Consider the following 7,752-nt stretch of genomic DNA (forward strand, 5'->3'; position numbering starts at 1 on the left):
AGCTGAGGGTCCCATGGATTAACTGGACTACTTTTCTCTTGCTGTGATGACGGCGACTCACAGAGGAAAGGGTTCTGGGCTCACAGTTCCAAGGGGATAGGAAGCCAGCGTAGCAGCAGGCAGCAGGCATGCATGCTTGTGCAGAAGGTGAGGGTCCACAGTGACGCATTTCCCACAGGAAGGCCACACCTCCTAAGCCTCCCCGGATGAGCCACCAACTGGGGACCCAGTGTTCGGATACATGAGTTTATGGGGGACATTTTCATTCACACAGCACCAACGAATGAAGAGGCAGAGCAGAAAGAGCCACCTGAGTGGTGGGCTGTGTCCCACAGCCGAGAGCAAAATATCTGTGGGGGAACTAAATGCAAGAATTATTTACTTTTATTCCTGGGTGAATCTATCATGAAAGGAGGGAGGAGAGAGAGAGAGAGAGAGAGAGAGAGAGAGAGAGAGAGAGAGAGAGGTGTATATCTGGTTTTATTCCATTATTCCATCTGGGGCCCAGCCTGTGGGGCCACCTACATTCAAAGACATACCCAGAGATCTCTCTTTCTTTCCTTCTTTCTTTCTTTCTTTCTTTCTTTCTTTCTTTCTTTCTTTCTTTGTTTTTAAAGAATTATTTCTTTATTTACATATATGTATACACTGTAGCTGTCTTCAGACACACCAGAAGAGGGCATCAGATCGCATGGTTGTGAGCCACCATGTGGTTGCTGGGACTTGAACTCAGGTCCTCTGGAAGAGCAGTCAGTGCTCTTAACCACCGAGCCATCTCTCCAGCCCTGAGATATGCTTTTCTAATCTCAGCACTCAATCTAGCCAAGAGATCATCAAAATGAACACTACAAGTTTACCCCTATGAACTTGGCACCCGGATACACTGCTATTCACCACAGCATTGCACCCCACGTCCGTCCTATAAGCCAAATGCCATTTGGTCTCAGTATATCTTCAAGAGTCCTCATGGCAGCACAGTCCTAAGATGATGGGCCAGAATTAAAGTTCATTTCCCCTCTGAGATTCAAGGCAAACTGTTATCTGAAGCCCTTTTAAAATAAGGAATCAGATCACAGGACTAGAGAAACAGGCTAGCAGTTAGGAGTGTTTATTTCTCTTGCTGAGACCCTGAGTCCTGAGTTCAGGTCCCGCCATCCATAATAAAAAGCTCAGAATCGCCTGTAATTCTAGGATCCAGGGAATCGGATATCTTTGACCGCTGAGGGCAACTGCACTCAAATGCCTCCCATATGTATATGTACATGTATATGTATGTATATGTATATATAATAACATATATAATACATATACATATATAATAGAATAAATCTTAGAAAAGCAGGAAATTTCAAATTGTCATACTTTCATAGAAACAGAAAGGGAAGACACGATACAGGAGGACACAATCAAAGAGAAACACGGGGCTGGGGATTTAGCTCAGTGGTAGAGCGCTTGCCTAGGAACCGCAAGGCCCTGGGTTCAATCCCCAGCTCCGGAAAAAAAGAACCAAAAAAAAAAAAAAAAAAAAAGAGAAACAAAATCTATAAGGCAAACGTTAAATCCTGTCGTTTGCCGTGTGGTATCAATATCCGAGTTCCTACCAGCTCCCACCCTGCCCTGTGGCCCTGTGGTTTACCTCACCGGGCCCCTCTATGGCTGGCCCCACTCACTGCTTGTGGATCCCTTTGGCAGATGTTCCCCATTCCTGGCATCTCCACCGTCCTGGGGTCTCCTCTGTATCACCCCCTCGGGGATTGCCTACTGAACACATCCTGATTCTTCCCGGCTTTCCTCTGAAGCCTGGGAGGAAGCCTCCATGACACCACAACTCGTACATCTCGTGCGTGTGCCAAACAGACCACATGGATGAGACCAAGGTCTGGCCCTCAGTGGAACGTAGCTGGGCCCTCTTAGACCTAAGCTGTAGGAGCGTTGAGTGCTGGCAAAGTTATGCACAGTAAAGAACTGTAGAGAAACAACCTCCTAAATGGCTTTATGTTGGAAGGGCACCCATGAGGGGCTCGTGCCTTAACAGAAACTCTTTCAAATGAATTTACTCCTCCATACCTTCATCCTATTATGGATGGGGTCTGACCAATTCTCAGGAACTGGTCTCAAAACATTTTTTCTATTGCCCAATGCAAAATATTTATTTATTTATTTTTTCGGAGCTGGGGACCGAACCCAGGGCCTTGCGCTTGCTAGCCAAGTGCTCTACCGCTGGAAATATTTATCTTTTAAAAACTTTAATTACATATGCTTATCTATCATCTATCTATCCATCCACCCATCCACCCATCCATCCATCCATCACTATCTATCTATCTTTCTATCTGCCTATCTATCCATCCATCCATCTATCATCCATTTATCATGCTTGTGTGCATGTGGTGATGTATACATACAGGTCAGAGGACAACATACAGGGGTCAGTTCTCTCCTTCTGCCCTGTATCGGAGAATCAAATTTAGGTTATCAGGCTTGTCTATCTGTGTTAGCATGCCAGGGTGCTGGGAACCAAACTTGATTGTTTTGTAACAACAGAACGCACTCTTAACCTTTGAACCATCTCTCCGATTCCCATTTTCTCTCTCTCTCTCTTTTTTTTTTTTTTTTTTTTTGGCTCTTTTTTTCGGAGCTGGGGACCGAACCCAGGGCCTTGCGCTTCCTAGGTAAGCGCTCTACCACTGAGCTAAATCCCCAGCCCCCATTTTCTCTTTTTTAAGGGGCTCTAATCTCTTCAGAAACATTCCTTCTTTTAGCTTTAACTTTGCACAGGCTTCTCTGATTTAACATTCTGAGTTCACTTTCTGATCCTCATTTTCACTACAAACATGGCTAACAGCATCCAGCAGTGACTGTGCCACAGCCTGAATTCTGAACTGCCTTGACACTTCTTCTGCCCTCCCTTCCTGTCAGCCCTCCCTTCCTGTCAGCCCTCCCTCCCTGTCAGCCCTTCCTCCCTGTCAGCCCTCCCCCACTATCAGCTCTCCCCCACTGTCAGCCCTCCCCCACTATCAGCCCTCCTTCCCAGTCTGCCCTCCCTCACTGTCTGCCCTCCCCCACTGTCTACCCTCTCTCACTGTCAGCCCTCCCCCACTGTCAGTCCTCCCCCACTGTCTACCCTCCCTCACTGTCAGCCCTCCCCCACTGTCAGCCCTCCCCCACTGTCAGCCCTCCCTCACTGTCAGCCCTCCCCCCACTGTCTGCCCTCCCCCACTTTCAGCCCTCCCCCACTGTCTACCCTCCCTCACTGTCAGCCCTCCCCTACTGTCAGCCCTCCCCCACTGTCTACCCTCCCTCACTGTCAGCCCTCCCCCACTGTCCCTCCTTCACTGTCAGCGCTCCCCCACTGTCTATCCTCCCTCACTGTCAGCCCTCCCGCAAAGTCTCAGAATGTGTACAACATGAGAGCATGTTCTTTGCTAGCATATCACAGGAGTGGCATCTAGTCCAGTTCTCAGCTCAGTCCTTGTTCTCGTCTAAACCTTCGCAAGTGAACTTGTATGGGCACACTAGTCTCTGAGCATCTATCGGAACCACCTGCTTCCGGTTGGCTACCCTGATGCAGCATCCTACAGAGTCTTTCATCTGCATGCCACTTTTACAATCACCTAATTAAAAAATTATCTGGGCTGGGGATTTAGCTCAGTGGTAGAGCGCTTACCTAGGAAGCGCAAGGCCCTGGGTTCGGTCCCCAGCTCCGGAAAAAAAAAATTATCTAAAATTTAAATTAAAAATTAAAGGTTAATTTTAAGAGAGAGACTCTAGAGACGTTCTGTGGGGATGTGTGCACGTGCACATGTGCATCATGTATGCATGCCTTAATGCACGCATGCTGGGTGGCGTCCTCCTCCGCTGTCCGCCTCTTCCTCTGAGGCGAGGTCTCTCCTGAACCTGAGGAGAGGTTTGCGCTGTTAGGTGGGGAGCCAGAAAGTCCCAGAAATCCTTCTTTCTCTTCCCATCGTGGTGTTGAGTTTACAGATGTTTGCTAGGTCATCCATCTTGATACCTGGGAGCCAGGAGCCAGACACTGGTCCTTGGGCTTGCAATTCGAGCTCTCCAGCCCTAACTTTGTTTATTTATTTTTAATTATTTAAATTTTTTGAGACAGGGTCTCACTGTGTAGCCCTGGCTGTCCTAGAATTTACCCTTTTGACCAGGCTGGCCTCGAACCCACAGAGATCCTTTAACCACTACCTCCTGAGTGCTGGGGTTGAAGGTGTTGACCACCATGCCTGGTCAACTAACTTTGGGAGACAGGGTCTGCACATGTGTCCCAGCCTGGCCTGGAATTTATCCTCCTCACTCTTCTACCTCAGAGTACGGAGGCGACAGGGATGTACCACACTCAGTTCTGTGTTTCTAGATCTTTCCTGATAAAACAGGATAAGAGTTATATGGTTAGGTTTTGTACCTCAGTGACTCTGTTCAGGATGATTTTGCCAAACAAAACTCAAATGAGGAGGATTCTTTTGGCTCATGGCTTCAGACACCTCAGGCTCCATGTGTAGAGAATCTGCTGGAGCAAAGTCACTTACATCACAGTGGCCAGGAAGGAGAGAGAGAGAGAGAGAGAGAGAGAGAGAGAGAGAGAGAGAGAGAGAGAGAGAACAGAGGTGGACCTCCCTCTCTCCCCTATTCTCTCACATGTGCGTAATTACTAATCTAGGTGTTTTTTAATCCAGTTAAGAATAAAGAATCAAGGGATTGGGGATTTAGCTCAGCGGTAGAGCGCTTGCCTAGGAAGCTCAAGGCCCTGGGTTCGGTCCCCAGCTCCGAAAAAAAGAACCAAAAAAAAAAAAAAAAAAGAATAAAGAATCAAGATTAATCATCCAGTGGGGCTTTTAATCCTGACACTCAGGAGGCAGAAGCAAGTAGATCTCTGTGAGTTCGAGGCCACCCTCATCTACATAGTGAGTACTACTCTGAAGAAAAAAAAAAAAAAAAAGACTATCACAAACAGCCTCAAGGCACACACACCAAGAAAATAGGTACCACTGAGTCCAGTAGGTTGATCTGGGTTTCTCCCATGAGGATGGGATTGTCCCAGGCAATGTGCAGAGAACAGTTGGCTTGAGGAATGCTGGGAAATGGGGGTAGGGGTGAGGTTAGAGGCACAGGACTGGAGAGAGCTAGTTAGGACAAATGGGAGGGGTGAAGAAGTGGGGCTAGGGTACGGAGAGGACTGGAAGAGGGAAGCAAGTTTCTATCCTTCTGATGGACAGGTAGAGGGGAGACAGTGAAGGCAGGAAGTTTACCAGTCATTCCTCAGAGGCAAGCAGAACAAGCCGCAGCCAAGGAGACGCCTGGTACAGGGTGAAGTGGAGGTCCATGGGGAAGACTGCACAGAGAAAGACTTGTAGGCTGCCCAGGGTGACTTCGTGGCGACCAGGAAGGACACTCTGAGTGGGGACAGAAGGGTGCTGAGCAATCCCAAACTCTTCTGAGGAAGAAGAACTGTGCCCAGAGGGCAGGGATGGGCAGAGCCACACAGGTGAGGGACTTCGGGGTGGCACTTCTGGGTGGAAATATCATGACAGCAATAGCCACGGAGAGGGAGATAGGAAGAATAGAGAAGGAAAGGGAGGAAGAGAGGGGGCTAGAATCCAAGCTTGCTGGCACCCCGCACCATCAACTCCATCTCAGTCACCCGGGTGGGCACTTGGACCTAAGCCTCTATAGAATGTTCTAGCCGTGTAGCTCTAAACAGGGAAAAAGTTCAGAAAAGCCAGATTCACAGGAGCTAGCTGCTCCACTCGGAGGCCCAGAGTCAGGCGCAAGAGTCTCATATTGGACACAGTGGTGGCCTTTGGTCCCTGTAAGCTCAGAGGCCCAGAAGAACCTCTGTTAAAGGGGCCTCTTCCAAGCCACCTGCTGTCGGCTGCCCCTGCCAGCCCTGGATGCCTGGGGAGCAGGCAGGAGAAACCATTTCCCTGAACCCCAGCTGGGTGAGGGGGAGCAGGCTACACTGCAGCTCTCTTCCTTGGTATCCTCTGCCCAGCAGTGCACAGGCAAGTCCCACGGTGTCCTCCCTGTCCTCTGGGGTGCTGAGAATGCTGTTCCCTGCATGGGTGTGTAGTGCATCCTATGAGTGTGCTGTGCTCCCCATGAGTGTGCTGTGCTCCTCATAAGTGTGTTGTGCTCCCCGTAAGTGTGCTGTGCTCCTCATAAGTGTGTTGTGCTCCCCATGAGTATGCTGTGCTCCTCATAAGTGTGTTGTGCTCCCCATGAGTGTGTTGTGCTCCCCATGAGTGTGTTGTGCTCCCCATGAGTGTGCTGTGCTCCTCATAAGTGTGTTGTGCTCCCCATGAGTGTGTTGTGCTCCCCATGAGTGTGCTGTGCTCCTCATAAGTGTGTTGTGCTCCCCATGAGTGTGCTGTGCTCCTCATAAGTTGTTGTGCTCCCCATGAGTGTGCTGTGCTCCTCATAAGTGTGTTGTGCTCCCCATGAGTGTGCTGTGCTCCTCATAAGTGTGTTGTGCTCCCCATGAGTGTGTTGTGCTCCCCATGAGTGTGCTGTGCTCCTCATAAGTGTGTTGTGCTCCCCATGAGTGTACTCTGCTCCTCATAAGTGTGTTGTGCTCCCCATGAGTGTGCTGTGCTCCTCATAAGTGTGCTGTGCTCCTCATAAGTGTGCTATGCTCCCCCTGAGTGTGTCATGCTCCCCCTGAGTGTGTCGTGCTCCCCCTGAGTGTGTCGTGCTCCCCCTGAGTGTGTCGTGCTCTTTATGAGTGTGCTGTGCTCCCCTTGAGTGTGCACTCCTACACACTCAAGGCATTCTGTAAAGCACTGGGAAGCAAACGCGAACACCAGCCCACCCTGAAATACCCAGCACTTGGAGGAGCTGTGTGTGCATGTGTGCGCAGAACATATGTGAAACCTGTGTAATGATGTTCACAGGGACGATGAAGCTACACACAAATGATACACAGGCATGCAAGTTGTTCCATACCCACCCATCTCTGTCCTTCACTGTGAGGCCGGGCCCACATGCAGGAGCATTCGCCCACACACAAAGGCAACCTCACCACCAAGCACCAGCAGATGCACACTGGCACATTCGAGACACACACAGGTGTCTGTGGACATAAATGCACACGGGCGTGCCAACCCCCACTCACACGCACACGCACCTGGAGACCTACAGCAGGTACCGTCATGTCACAGGCGCTTACCCACTACACCTGCAGAGACATATGTGTTCTCACATGTCTACCCATGCATACTGGGGCGTGGGTGTTCCCACTCCCCGGAATGCCCCCATGAGCACAGGCCCCGGCCCCTGAATCACAGACACACCCTGCTTCTCAGCACAGACATTTGCTGTGTGGAATATTGAGAACTCCCCCATCCTCACAGAAGGTTGCCCCAGGCAGTCATCTGTGGGATTCTACAGTCTCCCAACTGGGAACTAAACCGCCACCTGTCCTAAGCCAGGGAGCATCAGTCTCCACAAATCACGAAGCAGTTCCCTATCTTCCAGTCTCTCCCACCAGCCAGCCAGGACAGACACCTACTCCCCTCTTCTTCACACTTTCCAGGTTTCCAGGTCCCAGAGGGGAGACAGAACAACACCCCCCCTTCACCCCACATCCCTTTCACCCCCATCCCTCTAGCTTTCTTTCCCTTGGGCAGCAGGCCAGGGTTGCTGTGGCCAGCAGAGTGGCTGACACCTCTCCTGTCCCAAAGGAGTTCAGATGCTGAGGACCACCTGGCTCTGTATCCCCCTCCGCCCCCATTGTGGGAAAGG

The sequence above is a fragment of the Rattus norvegicus genome, chromosome 3 (assembly GCF_036323735.1).
Source record: "Rattus norvegicus strain BN/NHsdMcwi chromosome 3, GRCr8, whole genome shotgun sequence".
In the NCBI taxonomy this organism is placed as follows: domain Eukaryota; kingdom Metazoa; phylum Chordata; class Mammalia; order Rodentia; family Muridae; genus Rattus; species Rattus norvegicus.